Source organism: Amblyomma americanum, chromosome 1 (assembly GCF_052857255.1).
Source record: "Amblyomma americanum isolate KBUSLIRL-KWMA chromosome 1, ASM5285725v1, whole genome shotgun sequence".
In the NCBI taxonomy this organism is placed as follows: Eukaryota; Metazoa; Arthropoda; class Arachnida; order Ixodida; family Ixodidae; genus Amblyomma; species Amblyomma americanum.
This window is the reverse complement of record NC_135497.1, coordinates 52369789-52386832: the sequence shown is the minus strand read 5'-3', so window position 1 is coordinate 52386832 and position 17044 is coordinate 52369789. Positions and strand designations below refer to the sequence as shown.

Here is a 17044-nt window from a genome sequence, read left to right as displayed (position 1 = left end):
AGTTTTGGGAGCAGTGACCTGAAATCAATGGTTGCTTACTATGTAGAACACATAAAGTGAATGAGATGTGACAAAAATGCTAGATGAGGTGACCCTCTCTGTCTAGCAATGGATTGGTTTGGGAAACACAGACTTGTGGAGAACGGCTTAGTTACATCAGATTTCGTGATGTTATTGGTGTAATATCAATGACGAGGAATTGTAGTTCATGATTGAGGATATAAATACTCAGTGCGCAAATGAAGAGAGCTAAAATACTAAACAATCTGGAAAGAGTGGAAGTGGTAACAGAGTACATCTAGGCAAGGTCATTCGCACATCTAAGCCAGGTCGTGCGGAAGTGCGGAGCATTTCAGAGAAATGGTTGCGAGTAGATTGGGGTTTAAGGCCTTTGGCATGCACGCAGAAGTTACGAACAGCACCTTGCAGTATGCTCAAAAAAATTTTAAACTGCATTGCTGCTACAAATCTCTCGGGCAAAAAGTGATACACTAAGAAGTTTAAAATTGCGAAGAGTGCAGTCAACCTTTGAAAGAAAAATCACAGGGTTAATGCTAAGATATGGAGAAGATAGCTGCGGGAGTTGGCAATAAATGCAAATCAAATTCTGAGCTGAAATCTTGAATAGACATAGGTAGGACATGCATTTTTAAAAGCTGACTGCCCTTTTGGGTAGTGGAGTGATTGCTGGCAGCAAGAAACTTTGCTCTTGCCTTCATTTTATGGACATATTGCTTTGTGCTTTACGTCCCAGAGCCTGTCATAGGCCGCATGTACTTGTAATGAATTATCTGCACAAATATATGGCATTCGTAGACTAGACAAACTCTAAAACCTCATCAATGCTCACTCTCTCTGTAGTGAACTTTGTAACGCCTGTTAGTCACCACTTTGTTGCATGTTGCCCCTTCACTACAACCATAGCCTGAGTCACTTTGGGATGTTAAACCCAAATAAACAAAACTAAGCATGTCACCCCAAATAGGAGCCGCAGTTATGGTACTCAGCTGCTGACCCGAAAGATGCAGGTTCAATTCCAGCTGCAGTGGTCGCATTTTCATTGAGACGAAATGCTAGAGGTGCAGGAAATCTGTGATGTTAGCACACTTAAAGATTTATCCATTTCTCTAATATCTAACATAGCCTGCGCTGCTTTGTGGTTTTAAACCTCATAAAACCAAGCAAAATTAGTGGCTACATCATTTCATAAAATTTCTTTAAATTTATTATTATTTTCTAAGCATTAACAATTTTCTGGTCCTCTATTCCTTCATCTTTGCCTCTCTTATTCTCTCCTCGCTGAGTAGCAGGTCAGTGGTTTTGAATGCCAGCGAAATATTCTGTTTATCATTTCATTCGAAAAGCTCTCTCGCCCTATTGCTTTGTTAGTTGTATTATGCAGAAATATGTGAAGCTTAGATCCAAGAGCTATGGCCTGGATAGTAAGTTCTATATTCAAGGATACTCAGTTGTATATTCAACCATACTTACATTACTTATTACGCTATCTATGCAGACTTCTTTTGTAATGGGCTACCTGGCATAGAAGTGTTGTGACCTGCAGCAGTAAACATCTTTTCAAGGAAAATTTCTCAGTTACATGCATAAATAGATTGGGCAAGCTCATGCTCTTGTGAAGCTCATAAACTTGCATTTGTTTTCGTAACCTTTGCTGTGATGCACACTGACTCACTGGAATACACTGCAAATCTTCACTGCAATTTGATAGGCCTAATATAGTGAGACATTCATGTACTCAAGTTTGGCTTAGTACACTGTGCTCAAATGAGTTTGTTAGCTGGCAAAGATAAAGGAAGGGTGGCAGTGTTTTGTAATGTCCACAGGGCATTCTTACAAACTCCAGTATGCGTGTCATTCCTTTCTTTTCATGCTACATACACAGTCTTCCCTTTGCACTCATGTTTGAAACAAAATGCTGCACACTTCACCACTGTGAAATTGAAGGCCATTGTGCTGCTCCACAAAATATCTGGCTGCAGCTGTAGTTGTGGTATGGAAAATTGGCTAGGCTATATTTACACATATTCGTCATGATACAAGCCTCTTGCACGCCACACAGACGTGTTAATAGTACAATATCCAGCAGTTTTGCTGTGGAGAGTGCAGTGCTAAAACGAGAATAATGATGGAGAAAGCAGACAATATAATTTGGCAAAGCATCAAGATTGCTAAATTTTTTGGAAAGAAATTTTTGGGACACTCCTGAGAAGGTTAAGGAACTTTTATACTTCACTACCATCTGACCAATTATGGAGTATGCCAGAGCAGTGTGGGACCTTCTAGTCAGAACCTATTGTGATATGCTGGAACGCATTCAGAATCGTGCGGCGTGGTTTGTCAGCAACAGATATACTTTTAATTATCGAAAAAACAGTATCAAGCAGGACCTGAACTGGGACTCTCTGGAGGAGTGCCGTTTACGAATAAGGTTAGAATTCCTTTACCACATTTGTTTCAAGGAAACTACTATTAACCCTGAAACTTATTTGCTGCCACCTCATTTTGTATCCAGAAGGCACAACCACGACTGCAAAATACATGAGACAAAATGCGGTACTAAGGTGTTCAAACTGTTTTTCTTTCCGCATGAATGTTGTAAGCTGCCTCAATGTATTCTTCAATGCCAATCCGAAGCAAAGTTCCGAGCACTGTTGTCGGAATTGTGATGTGCACGCATGCTCAGCTGCGGTTTTTCTGCTTTTCCTCTTGCCCTTCCCTGAAGAATTGACTGATGTGAATGCGCTGTTAACATTTTTTATCATCTGCCATAGATTATTCCCCATCTCGTACAAAATGTTATCACATGCTATAGGATTCATTGTGTATGTATGTAATCCCCCCTGAAGTTATGCCTTCGTGGCCCTGCAGAAATGTAAATAAATAAACAGCTGATGATCTGCTAGGTCTGCAGAATTCCAAGATTGAGAAAAGCAGTGGGAGGCCCTGAGCCAGGTAGAATAGTGAAATTTGGCTAGTAGCAGACAGGGATCATGCTGCTTGTGGAGAGCAGGAAAATTGGAGACTTATGGAAGAGGCTGTAGACTCAAGTGCAGCATCTGGGCTGGTGATGCAATGTGTAAGGCCCTTCGTTTCTGGGCAAAACCTGGTTTCTTCCTACTGTTGCACCCCAAAAATAATTCTGTGCAAATGTCTGTAAGAAAGTGTGGTTTGATGATGCACAAAGCTGAAGAACTGCTGAAGTGTGGTGGATGTCACATATTTCTTCTGACATAATTTTTTAACAATTCTGGTTATTTTATTTTCCTTTTAATGTTTATTCTTTCTCAAGCTGATTATAATTTTAGGATCAATTGAAAACTACATGTACTGACTTGGTATTTCATTGCAATAATTATGCCCATAATTATGAAGCTGTGTTCGAAGGTAGGTGTGCACTTAATATGCATGCTTTGAATTTCAGTGATTGTTTCTGCACTGCAAAATGTAAGACAGGTCTTTGCTGTGCGAGTTTTTTGCAATGGAGTGAAAGTAACTGTAGCAGCGTTTGTTACTGGGTCGTCCAGCCAAACGTACTCCCACAGGACCAGCGAGCTTCTGAATACCTGTGGCTCAAAGCTCGAAGCTCTGATTGCCCTTTCCAAGTTTTTCTGCATTAACCAGTGCAAGGCCAAGGGCTCAGAGCTAAGAAGCATTTGAAACCGTAGAACTATTCACAGTAGTGCTGGGACCGTGCAGCAAGTCAGCATTAACGAGGTCGCAATAAACGTGAATTACTGTAGAAAGCTAGTGTGAAAAAATAGTTGTGCTTAAGGAAAATGCTGTTTTTTTTCTTAGTCGGTCATTGAAACAAAGCAATGCATATAAAGTTTGATATCTTGCTGATCCCTCAGTTTTTTTCGTCTAAAAACCAAGAGTTGCATGGAAGTTGTGCAAGCCACCAAGTTGCGTGCGATTGGTGCCTGTAACCTGGAGCAGGCTGGTATATTTGTGAATGGCCAGTGGTATTCACTCTGTAAAGCAAGCTTTTTCTGTAATTACAGTTTTTGGCGTGGCATTGCTTAGGGATCCATGCATTAAACTGACTTCTGTGCACCACCCACGCTTCAAGAACAGTGAAGTACATGAAAAAAACTGGCGAAAAAAATTTTCCGCTTCTGGTATGTGTTTTCAGGAAAGGATTTGCCATTTAAAGGGCTCAGTGTGCTGTGAAAAACCTTAATAATGTGCTTGCTGTTGCCTTTAGTCAAATTTCTCTTTCCACATCTTTGTTGGCCTGACCTTCTAGCTTGTCTGCGTGAGATTGCCTGAGATTGGCTGCTACCTACAGTTTGCTTTTTGTTGCTTTTTATTGGTGGTCACATTCTTTGCTTGGCAGTGTCATGCGGTTTGGGAAGTAATCTGATCTGATTTCTGCGTTGGCCTGAAGTTCAAGCTTTTAGATGTAGGGGCAGGTTTACGGTGCCCCCTTGTTCGCTGTAACTGCAGTTTCACCATGAGGGTTAGTTCTTTTTTATTGTGATATGGTGTCATTTACTTCGTGCATAAATTAATGAAGCAAGCGCTATTTTTTGTAATAAATGAACACTCATTTTAACTGCAGCCATTATAAGTGTTCTCGACTCTAAAATGCTGGCATTCAGTATTACATGATAAAAACCAGCCGGAAGGCAGCACAGAAGAGATGAGCACAAAACGAGGCTGGTCTAACAACTGAAGTTTTATTGAAGGCAAGCAGCAAAAGAAGACCTGCAAAGAGATGCACGCGCACAAACCCCAAAGCAGTGTGAGGGCGAAAAACAATCGAAAGGCACTGCCATACTAGTAAACGATCTAAACAAAAAAATTCCTGAAGGTTCACCGACGGCTTAGCCACGCACATGCCCTTAGCCTTACCGATATAGTAAGCCTCAGCTATGTCCGGACAGATTTATCACTTCCATAAACCACTGATGTGCCGCGAAAATCGGGCGTGCAAAGAGACAGGTCGTCCTCCGATTGCATTGACGAGATTGAGAGTGCAGCGCCAGGTAAGAAATCGCCTTCCCTCCTATACAGTGAAGGTGCTCTCAGCCAGCCGCACATTCAGACATCTGCCTGTCTGCCCGTAGTAGTTTCAGCTACAAGGCAGTGGAACGCAAAAAACCCTTTTACTTTTGCAAGTGGTGAACCTTTTTTATCTCCTACTGTGCATAGCAGATGATTACCGGTACTTTTATCGAGCCTAGTTTGAACGGTGGTGCAAAGGGCTCCTACTTCGCTTTTAGCTATCAAGACAACAGCAAGATCATACTTAAATTTGGTGCGATTTTCTTGAGACGGTGCGAAATGCCATGGAGGTAAGGTATAGAGGGCACATTTTTGTGCTGCTCCACTACGTGAGCATCATCCGAGTGGTGTTCCTTTCCCTCAAGCGAGTGAAAACACACTGACAGGTGCACGAGATGGGCAAAGGGGAAACCAGCTGCCATTGGCTTGGAAACCTGCTCCGAGAATGCACTCTCAACACTGTGATGGCATGACTTCCGTAAAGCTGCCGTGATGCATGTGATTGCCAACCCGTCCTTCACCAGCCGCGAGTAGTTCAACTCATAGCTAAGAAGTTTTCCTCATCTTAGGCTATGGTGCCAACACACGTGGTCGCCCCCAAAGCGCAGGTCTAAATCAAGAAACTGCAAACGGTTCTGCTTAGTGAAAGTCAGACGTAAAAGATAGGCTTTGACCGCATGCCTTAAAGATTTCTAAAATGTCTTGTGCCAACTTATCTGAGCCCTCCTTGTCCAAGAAAATTAGGTAGCCATCAACATAACGAAATGCTACTATGCCGAGGTCTTCCAAACAGAGCTTTGATGCCGTATCGACTCTGTACAGGAAAATGTCTCGGAGGAACGGTGCAACCTGGGACCCTCTGCATACGCCTGATCTCTGATGTAAATACTGCCCTGCCAACTCGCAAAAGTGGAGTTCTGTGGAGTTCTAGTTTCTTGTGGACAGCAACCTGGGCATGTGCTCTGCAGTGAGCATCGACATGGTGGACCTGTACTATTCATTGTCACATGATAGACTTCTGAGGCATGTGCAAGACTGCATCAGGGTGGACAATGAACAGGCTTTTACAGACAGTTGCGTGATTTCGGTTGCTAGCTTCATGGGGCTGTGGTCCTTTTACCGCAAATCTGGATTTGTCAGTTGTCAGGGCGTTATTTACACCCAGGTCGTACCTTTGATCAGCAACACTTTTTAATCTAGAGTCGATAAGGCATTAGAGCCCTGTTCGGAAGACCTCAGCATAGGAGCATTTCGTTGTGTTCATGACTACCTTAATTTCCTGGGCATGGAGGGCCCAGAAAAGTTGGCACAAGATGTTTTAGAAGTCTTTAAGGTGTGCAGTCAAGGCCTGTTTTTTACGTCAGAATTGTCTAAGCAGAACCGTTACCAGTTTCTTGGTTCAGATCTGCGCTTTGTGGATGACCATGTTTGTTGGGGCTACAGCCCAAGATCCGGGAAGCCTCTTTTTAGGTACGAGTCGGGCCACTCATGGCTAGGGAAGGGTGTTGAGGAGGCGTACTTGTCTCTGGCTAAGGTCAGTAAAGATGGAAACACTTGATGGGTGTGCAATCACGTGCATGACATCAGCTTTACATAAGTCATGCCATCACTGCTGAGGACGCATTCTCATTGCAGGTTTCCAAGCTAATGGCAGCTGGGTTCCCACTTGCCCATCTCACCAACCTGTCAGAGCGTGTTTTCACTTGCTCAAGGGGAAGGAACACATACTCGGATGAAGCTGATATACCTTACCTCTACAGTATTTCACACAGTTTCAAGGAAGTCTCGGCAAAGTTTAATGTTGCTGTCGTCTTAACAGCTAAGTGCAAGATAAGAGGCTTTTGCGTGGCCATTAAAAAAAGGCTTGATAAAACTATGGGTAATCGTCCACAATGGACAGTGTCACGTATAAAAAGGTTCACCACTTGCAAAAGTAATGAAGTTTATTGCGTTCCACTGCCTTATGGCTGCAACTACTATGGGCAGACAGGCAGATGTCTGATTTTGCACCTGACTGAGCGCTTTCAATCTACAGGGGGGTAGGCAAATTCTAATCTGGCACTGCACACTCAATCTTTTGAATGCAAATATGAGGATGACCTCTCTCTTTGAACACCTTATTTCCGCAACACGGAAGGGAGAAATCTGTCGGTAGATACTTGAGGTTTACTACATCGGTAACGCTAAGGACACGTGTGACTAAGCCATCGGTAAACTTTTGCCATAAGGAATTTGCTTTTTCAGATTCATTAGTATGCCAGTGACTTTCGATTGCATATCCTCCTTTCACTGCTTTGGGGTACTGTGGGCACGCATGTCTTTGCGGATCTTCTTTTGCGGCTTTCTTTCAATAAAATTTCAGTTATTAGTCCAGCCTCTTGTTGAGCTCATGTCCTCCTGTGTTGTGTCTTCTGGCTGGTTTTAAGTTGAGTCAGTACCAGTATCAGTATATCTCTATTGGCTACTACCTGATGCTGTCACTTGTGTTTTGCAATTTTATGTTATAGGCTTTTCAAGAGCGCATCGAATATAGGCTTTTCTTTTCTTGCAAAGCTTCAAGTTGCGACTGCTTATTTCACATTTCTTGAAGTGCTCTTCGTTGAGATCTGGCTGCGTACATGTGCTTCAGGTGCTCTGTTTTAAACATTTTGCCTCTCTGAGAAGCAGCGCCGGCATTCGATGACTGTAATTTGCGTGTTCGAGGCCAAAAGGCGTACGCAGGCATCCTTTGCATGCAGATCAAGATGATCTTGGCCCTCTCCCGGTTTTCAGCTGGTTTTCAGTTTTTCATTTAGGGTATGACGGGGGAGGTTGAGCGCAATTTTGTAGGATTGTCTAATTAGAGCATCCAGGTCATCTCTTTCTCTGACTGTGAGGGTGACGTATGCTGTACAGTAGATGACTCTGATAAGAACGAAGGCTTGGATTAGTTTCCTGGTCTCGGCTTCTTTAATTCCTCCTCGCCTATTTGCAATGCGTCTTATGAGAAGGGAGATTTGGTTAACGGTGTTTCTCAGTTTCTTATTTAATGTGTCGTTTTTTGGTTCCCAATATCCCAATATTCTTAGTGTTTCCACTTCTGCGATGGCTGCCCCTTCCGCGTAGATTTTGATCTGAGGTGCTTTATTCTTTCTTTGATGCTTTGGGTGTAGGATGAGGACTTCGGATTTTTTGGGGGGACACGGAAGTCCCGCTGCTTGTGCCTCATCTACTACTACATCTGCCGCTTGTTGTAGCGTATCTTGAGTCGTGCCGATACTCTCCTTAGTGGTCCAAAGGACGATATCGTCCGCGTACAAAGAGTGTTCTAGGTCTGGGATTTTGGCGACTTCGTGTGCCTTTTTGTTGACGGTTATATTGAATAAGAAGAGGGACAGGACAGATCCTTGTGGTATTCCTCTGTCTCCTAAACTGAGGTGTCGGATTTGATTGTGCCAATTTGAATTTTAGCCGTTCTATCAGAGAGAAAGTCTTTGATGTAGTTAAACGTTCTTTCGCCTGCATTCAAGGGGCTTTCCGAAGCACTTGCGACTTTATCTTTCCTGCTGATTTCATCAGGTCACTAAGGGATTAGGCGTAACATTCAGACACACCATCGAGATGCATCCAAGTATTGTCACTTTGTTTTTGCTGGCGCTTCGGTTTTTAGTGACTGCAAGTTATTTTTGCATGTGTGTGCATAAAGCTTACGTGCTTAGGTACGTTGCGTGCGTTTGCAATTTCAATAGAATTTTTGCTTTTTTTTGCATTTTTAATCACAAAGTAAATGAAAAGGAAGTATTTCTAATGCCTATTGGAACAAACAATGGCAAACTGAAGAATAGCCGCTACATGGCAACTCAAAATAGTTTTGAGCAGGTAGCAGTGCTACTACTAATCTTTGCGCTACATATAAAAGAAAAAGTGGGGAAGCGCATAGGGAAGTACCAGCAAGCAAGGAAGTGAAGCGCATGAAGACAGTTCTCGGTCGACATTGGAGCTGCGTTCGACAGGCTCCGAGGAACGCGAGCAGGCAAGTCGGCTGGCTGTCACGAGCAGTCAGTTTGGGCAAAGCTGTCCGCTGCCACTCCACTGTGTGAATTAATTGAATTGATCGGTGATCAATTCTTATTGGCTGGAGGTATCATTACTTCCTTTTCTTCTCCTGCTCAGAGTGCATAAGCCGCCACTGCCACCCGCCATTCGAACTTTCGCCGGGATTAGTGGTGAGGCTGCACATGTCGATGCTGTCGCCGGCTGGAGCTACATGTTCCGACGCGGAGCCAGCGGCGTGACGGTGATCTGCTACCCATTCGACAATGCCGAGCACAGGCTCGAGCCAGAGTTTTGGCTCCTGAGCTTGGCTGACATGAAAGGATGAGGCTGCAAGGTTCCCCTGGGTGTCCTCAACAAACTGCTCAATTCGCTCAGGGGAGACGGCGAAGCACAGCAGACCATGTTGTACCACCCTGAGGGATCACAGATCGGTGCGTTCAAGCTTTGGAGCAGCTTGTTTTAATTTGTGCACCGAACACTTGTGCAGATACTTTATTGTCATCTTTGCCTGATTGTACAAGCATTAAAACGGCACGCTCAACAGATTTTTTGACTCTAAGTCATAATGGGTACAAAACCCAACACTGATGGTGTGCGGACAGTTTAACCTCATTGAAGACATTTTGGGTGCCTTGTACAGTGCTTTTAAAAGTAGTAACTCTGATAACTTCTCTGAAAATGTACCTTTCTTCAAGAAGCTGCCCATAACAACCTGACTAATATACATATTTGTTTCCATTCAGACATTGGCATGGATTCCAGTGTTGTGCCCCTTGAAGACTCTGGTTATTCTCTGGTTCAAACTATTGATTACTTCTATCCATCTGTTGACACATACCTAGCTGTAAGTGCTCAACATTGTAAAAAAATGCTTACATGCATTTAGTAACCTGATGGTAGATTGTATTCTCAAACTTCAACATCACAGTGCTCTGCTGTCACTTAAGTCGACTGTACAAAAAATACCAAGTGTTATTTTTTACAGAAAGTTATGTGCCTGTAGTTTTAATACCAGGTGATAAAACGAAACAAAGCAGTATTAAATATATATTCTTGTAGCCGTAGGAGTATCACCAAACTTTTTCTATAATCAGAGTTTCTAAGTGCTAAGTTTGTTAACTTATTGGCTAGTCTGGATAACAGGTCACTTACTGAGCAGTCTTATTGGGCTCAAAACCACACTATAAATATACTTTCTTTAAACGTGTAAATAAATTGATTGTAACGATGTGTCAATACGATAGCAGCGTTTGTTACCTTACGTCAGCGGTTGTTCTAGAGCCAGCCAGCAGCGCGCGCTCAGCGATAGCACTGTCGCTGCTGCGTTGACACATCTTCGTTGTTACACAATAATGAATCAAATAAATGACAGGCCTCATGTTGGTGTCCTGTGCTGGCACCATATGTACAAGATCTTTTCTTATTCATTGTTTTTGTTTGTTGCAGGGCAAGATAGTGTGTGCCAATGTGGTGTCTGATCTTTATGCAATTGGCGTGACCCGCTGCGATAACGTGCTGATGGTAATGGCTGCCAGCACTAAGCTCACTCAAAAGCAGAGGGACATTGTCGTGCCTCTTCTCATCAGGGGAGTCAAGGTAGGATCGGCCCCTGCTGCAGTAAAACCTAAGATGTTTGCATCAATGTTTTTAGGTGTGTGGAGACCATGGGTAGCCTATCAGAGCTAATCTGAGTGTGAGGGCACTAGTTGTGTAAGCTCTCAAAATTTGAATGCAGTCTCAGATTTCTTTTTCAAGTTTGTGCGCCTACCATGGTGAAGAGATAACTTGAGAGAAGATCTACAAGAGATGTCCGTGTCAGAGAGCAGCTGTTCAAGTGTTTCAGCTTTTAACTCTTTTCACTGCCCGAGTTTATGCCCCAGTACTGAAGTCATAAGCATGGTGCAAATAGCTTGAATGGTATTTGTTTCCCCACAGGACTTGGCTGAACAAGCAGGCACAATGGTCACAGGAGGGCAGACTATGCTCAATCCTTGGCCTATGATTGGTGGTGTGGCATCATCAGTCTGCAGAGAGTCTGAAATCATCTCGTGAGTGCAGTAATCCTTTCCCTTTTTTCTTTTTCCAATGAATTAAGTTTTCCATGCTATTTTTGTCTGTGTTAGCATTTATGAAATGCAAAATGTCAGCATTTCAGGCTCTGTCTGTTGGGTACTATGTCTGATGAATTTTTCCAGCATGAGCGTGGTTCTCAAAGTTCAGATAAACCTTACTTAATACCCAAATAATCACCACACTGATGATGTAGTTTGCTCGTGGAAATACCTGACTGTACAGCCAAAGCTCATAATTTGAATTTCTGGATAATTCGAACTGTACGACTGGGTCTGGCCATGCTCCACTGGGGTCTGTGTGAAACAAAGCCAATTAATTTGTTAATTTGAACATTAATGGTTTGTGCCACCCATAATTCGAACAACACACCACCGTGCCTGGGGGGTGGGGGACGCGGTGAACCAAGAAACATTCCCACTAGGCTTCACCACCTCTTTGGAGAAGTGGGCAGGGTTAAAATGGCGTGAGAGGCTGGGTAAACGAGGGAGGGTTTTCTCCCTGTGCTAGCGGTGGCAACTAACTGCATGACCTCTGAGCCAGCTTGCTTGTATGTGTTGGTCTCGAAGGCTTCAGTAGCTTGCTGTGTTGGGTTTTGCTGTTGAGAAATCGATCACATGGCCAGCAACGATATGCTTACAGTGAATCAGACATGTCGCAGTGTCTCCAGCACTCCAAATCCGAAACCATGCGGTCGTGCGCGAAACTACGACGTGTGCAAAACGAATGAGTTGGAGCTTGGCTGATGTTTGCTGTGTGTATTTGTCTCGGTTTTTCAGTGCCCTTTGCATGTGATTGGTTGCGGCCGGAGCAGTCAACCTACTCGGTGTACCGCATTTAGAATTGTCTTCTGTTTGCAGTAATTACTGTGCCAAAATGCTTGAAGAGAAGGTTGGAACCATGCATGAAGTCGATGCCAGAGCATTATCGAAGCAGGATATCACCAAAAAGCGCACTCATTGGTTTGGCAGTGTGCGCCTTGAGCCAGGGGAGGCTGCAAAATCGGGCAATATACGTGTGGCCGCCCGGGTTACCTTTGCTTGTCGACTTCAATGCTTACGCAACCTCGCGACTCACAAGTGTGAATTTGCAAGTCACAGAGGTTGCACTATATGGTTTGGTCGAAAAGCGCCAGACGTGAGACGGTAGTCCTTTTGACCATGCTCAGTGGTGGTTGTATGCCTTTTGCAACTTCAGTGGGGCCCTCCGCTGCGGTAGTTTGGAAGCACTGAATGCTACGCGCCTCTTCAGTTTTGAAGGAGAAAAAAGGCCGTCAGATAAAAGGTAGGAGGTGATGAAGGAATACTTTAGGACAATGAAATCGCTAATCTCACTACCCGACTGCTTCCCAAATCCATATTCTGTTCACTTTTGTTTGTTCGAACTTCAGTCAGTTTGAACTGTCGTCGTCCCCGTCGAGTTCATATTAACAAGCTTTCACTGTACTGTACAATTCACTTCTGCACAAGTTCAAACCATGTCTCATTGGAATTGTCATCATTATATCAAGTGCTACCCCGCAGCCACCAAAGATGTTCTGATACCATTTTGCACTCCACTAAGTCAACGCTGACGCTTCTTGCAAGTAGAGTACTTATAGCAAAGGCCCAGCAGGTCAGTCGCAAAGACAGTGAAATTTTGAGAATGGCACTATAATGTAAACGGAAAAAGAATTGCAGCAAAAACCCTTGAACATATGCCTTCCCCCAGAGCAAAGAATGACAGCAATAGTAATGCTATGCCTGTCTCAACGTTATCCTTGGAGAAGGTTTGCTACAGAAGTAGTCACTGCGTCATTAAAAGCTAGCTGTTTCAGAACAACAGAAAAGGCTCTACACAAAAACTGGAATGTTCATCAGCCTGGCCATTTAACCTAATTGCTAAATATTACGCTTCCTTTACAGGCCAGACAATGCACAGCCTGGAGACGTGCTGGTACTGACCAAGCCCCTTGGCACCCAGGTGGCTATGAACGCTCACCAGTGGCTGGAGAAGCCGGAGCGCCATGCTCAGCTGGACAAGGCTGGCATCAGTGAAGATGTACGCAGGGTCTACCTCCGTGCAATAGACTTCATGGCACGTCTCAATCTCAATGGTTGGTGCTGATTTGTTCGTGTCTGCAGTTTTTTTTTAGTTGCCTATTTGCTTATGTGCTTATTTACGGCAGTCTCTGCAATGCCGTCCTGAAGTATTGTAGAGGTGAAACATGTACACTCACAGAAAGAGAGTGGACAGATACTAAAGTGCATACAAACTGTGAGCAATTCTTTAAGAAGGTGACAACAAAATAGTTGATAATTGAAGTACAGTGCAGTGGTCAGGGCAACAATAACAAATTCATGTCCCATGATGAAGACAGCTTCAACTACAGTAATCGTAACATAAATAATGAGATGGGATATGATAGAGCATTGAAAACGAGAAGTGCAGGACATTAGTGCAAACAAACAAAAAGAAGCTCCAAGAATTTGATCACGCACTTAAGGAGATGTTGCTGCACTTGGTAGATTCTGTAAAATATGCGAGAGCAAAGGACACCATGACATGTAAATGCACAAAGAAACTGGGGAGTTCATTTGGAGAAAAAGGAATGGGCAAGCAGGGAGAAGGATTAAAAAGGCAGAAGGGAAGATGTAAAAAGATGAACGCAAGAAGAGTGATGCTGTCGCAACTAGACAAGAGTTGGGAGAAAAGGAAAGTCGTCTTGTTGAAATATTCTGAAATATTGGTTAGGGGACTGAGGCTTCCCCTCACCACCAGTTGTTTGTTTTCTGTTGTGAAGCATCCCATCTTTGTGGCTGTCTCTTTACTACCACAGCCGTTCACTCCAGTGTGATGCCAACGAATAAGGAAAAGAAAAAAGGAAATAATTAAAGTCGTGTCTTTGGATAGTACAAACAAGGATACAGGTTAGATTAGATTGGAAAACACTAACCTTGAGAAGGTGGTGGGGCTGGGAAGTACTGTATTTTGCCCATCTGGATTTTGCTTCCTTGTTTATTGCATGGAAATATCTTACCTTGTTAGCTGCCCATGGGAAGGGGGACAGTGGTAACCTGGCGACCAACATTAAAGACTGCAGTAATTTAGTTACTACCACCTCACAGGGTATGTTGGTAGTATCTTTGCAGTCTCACATTTTGCAAGTGCAAGTATCTGTGTTCCATTTACTAGTACTTCACTGTCTGCATGCAAGAAGGCTACCACAAAATTGCAGACTTTTGACGAGGAAAAATTTTCATTTTGATCAAAGCAGGTCTTTATCAGACCAGCTACATTTTTTTCCTTTTATATCATGAAATGAGAGGCATTGTACGACTATTCATCAGTTGTGTATTTTGCGACCAAGTGAGCATTGACTTTCACTTCACTCCTGCTTGTGCAGAAACTGAGTTAAAACAAATTTTTTGCCTTTGTTGTTCCAGGAGCTCGGCTGATGCACAAGCATGGCTGCCACGGTGCTACAGACGTGACAGGCTTCGGTCTGCTCGGCCACACCAGAACTTGGTGCAAGTGCAGCAGCGCTCAGTGGGGTTTGTGATCCATACGCTGCCCATCATAGCCAAGGTTCCTGCCCTGCTGGCCGCCACGGGCACCTCCTTCAAACTAACGCACGGCCATTCGGCCGAGACCTCTGTTGAGCCACTGACTGACAACCAGTCAAATTTTTTTTCACTATTGTAGAATTTCCTTCTCATGTCTTTCACAGCTTCTTGAAAATAGATACAACACAACTTTTCAAACTTTCACTGTCAGGAAGTGCTAATATGTATGCAGAGTTTAGAGTTACATGAAAGTGATGGTGTTCCTGTCGGAAATCCCCAGTTGTTCCTTGGAAAGATATGTTGTTGTCTCCTTTTGGGTGAAACTCTTTTCAGATTTTTTTTATGTAATTCAGATGCTCTGCTCTGAGTAGTACCAGGAGAAAAGAAAACAAAATTGACAGGATGATCATGAAACCTGATGCGAGAACGCTGTAATAGCAGTTGTATTTCGCTCAGTTATTACTTTGATGCTTTTACTTTAATGAATGCTTTTACTTAAAGCCGAGTGCAACAGAATTTTTCTAGAGGGTGTCTATGTTGGCGGCCCCCTAGCTAGTGGGGCATGGTGAGGCTGTGGCCGGTTGGGGATGCTTCTGGAGGGCAGCTGACTTTCCCACTGTCTCTTTGGATTTGATTTTACTGTTGCTCTTTTTGCTCTGCTGCTGCATGGGCTTCTGGTGTGTGGAGGCAGGCAACGGGTTGGTGATGGATGCGTGGTTCTTGTGGAGGGTGGAGTAGGGAGGTCTTTGGCACTTCTCAAGGCTTCACATAGAGAAAATTTCTTGTCTTCACATAGATAACGCTGCCCTTAGTACAACTGTAGCCATAAATTTTTTTTTACTTGGCAATGCAAACTTCCTGGAAACGCCAATAAATGGCAACAGCGACATGGCGTGTGTCCCTTCCACACGCTCTTTGATAAATCAGAGCATAGCGACGGATTCATCGCACGACTTAGTATCTTGGATCACCCACCGGACACCCAAGATGCAATGAACAAGTTAAAGCATCATTTGGGTTGTTTTCTCAAATTCTCTTGCCAAATATTAGCATACGGAATTTATTTATTTATTTTATTTATTTATTTAGTCAATACCTTCAAGGCCCTTGAGGGCATTAGAGGAGAGGAGTGCATGAAAAATATATAATCAAAACACAGGAATTGCAGCAATTTTGCGGCAATACAGGATTGCGGTAAAACAGCAGCAATTTCATTTCAAGTTTATTTCATAGGTTGCAGTGACAGTTTATACTGTTATAATTTATGGCGTTAGTGAGTTACAAGTTTCCATTTTTTCTTTCTCAGGTGGACTGCTGATGTGCCTTCCAAAGGAGAATGCCGAAGCATCGTGCAAAGAAATTGAGCAGCAGGAGGGATACCCAGCGTGGATCATAGAGGATGTTGTTGAAGGGGAGCGGGTAGCAAGGCTGACGGACTCTCTACGCGTTCTCGAAGTGCCTTCAGCCGACAAGGAGTCTGAGCTGTGGTAACACAGGCTTGGGAATAGGGGACAGGGAAAGAATTGGTTGTGACGAAGGTTTCCAGCCCTCCAAGGAGTTTTGAAAGAGTGAGCTGTGAAGTTTTTACTGATGGGGTACCTTATGGCTGTCATATGCAACTACGAATGCCACATATACGAGTGGCGACAGCTTTCGTCTTATGCTGCATGCCACTGACATGAACATTAGCTAAATGGACTCCAAACAAAAATTTGTGTTGTGTTAGCAATATTTTATGCACTTTATGAGCACACCAATATTTTTGTTAGTCATGAAAGATAGTCTTCTACAAGCGTTCGTTATGTAAAATATTTTCCCTTATATCATATAGTAGTGTTGATGGTTTGTTCAGTTAAGAGACTGGCTGTTCCTTGAAGAGACCTTTATGAATCTGCGCTGACTGAATATTACGGTGGTGTGGAGGATGGTTTGTCTCCCGTGGGCATCTCTCACAGCCTGTCATTGCTTAAGCCTCAGCCATTTGCCATGCATTGGGAATAAAAATATTTTGCAAAAATTCTGGCTCTTGTCTGTGCTGAGAGTGTGCGTGGGCACACTGAAGCTTTATCCATCAGTATCATCATTAAGAGCAGACATTACTTAGCACCATTAGATACAGGTTGCTTCATCCAATTCTTTTATGTGAAACGACTTTTGAATTGAATTTTTGTGGAGACCTAATTTGCTCGTTTTGTCACGAACCATATAAACAGCACATTGCAAGAAATTGCTCCCGTGAATAATGTGGTTAAAAAGAGCGCTAAGGAGCTTGTCACTTATCCTTTTCAAAATTTATTCCTGAGGACTTTACCTGATTTTGTGAAATATTAAGCTTGAGAAAAATTACTTGTTTACAGTATCTCATT

General features: G+C 43.4%; 1 pseudogene across 4 annotated transcripts in view; it reads left to right on the top strand.

Annotated features, from left to right (window-relative positions):
- LOC144112821 (inactive selenide, water dikinase-like protein) overlaps window positions 1-16689 on the top strand; it is a 29186-nt pseudogene extending 12497 nt beyond the window's left edge. For 2 of the 4 annotated variants that reach the window (XR_013310486.1, XR_013310487.1), the window contains exons 4-9: window positions 10510-10659; window positions 10999-11111; window positions 12331-12417; window positions 13038-13228; window positions 14559-14666; window positions 15985-16689. The product of XR_013310486.1 is annotated as an inactive selenide, water dikinase-like protein, transcript variant X1 (transcript). Of the gene's footprint in view, window positions 1-9180; window positions 9495-9806; window positions 9908-10509; window positions 10660-10998; window positions 11112-12330; window positions 12418-13037; window positions 13229-14558; window positions 14701-15984 lie in introns of all 4 variants that reach the window. The other 2 variants (XR_013310488.1, XR_013310489.1) reach the window with 2 other exon arrangements.
- Window positions 16690-17044: the final 355 nt, after the last annotated feature.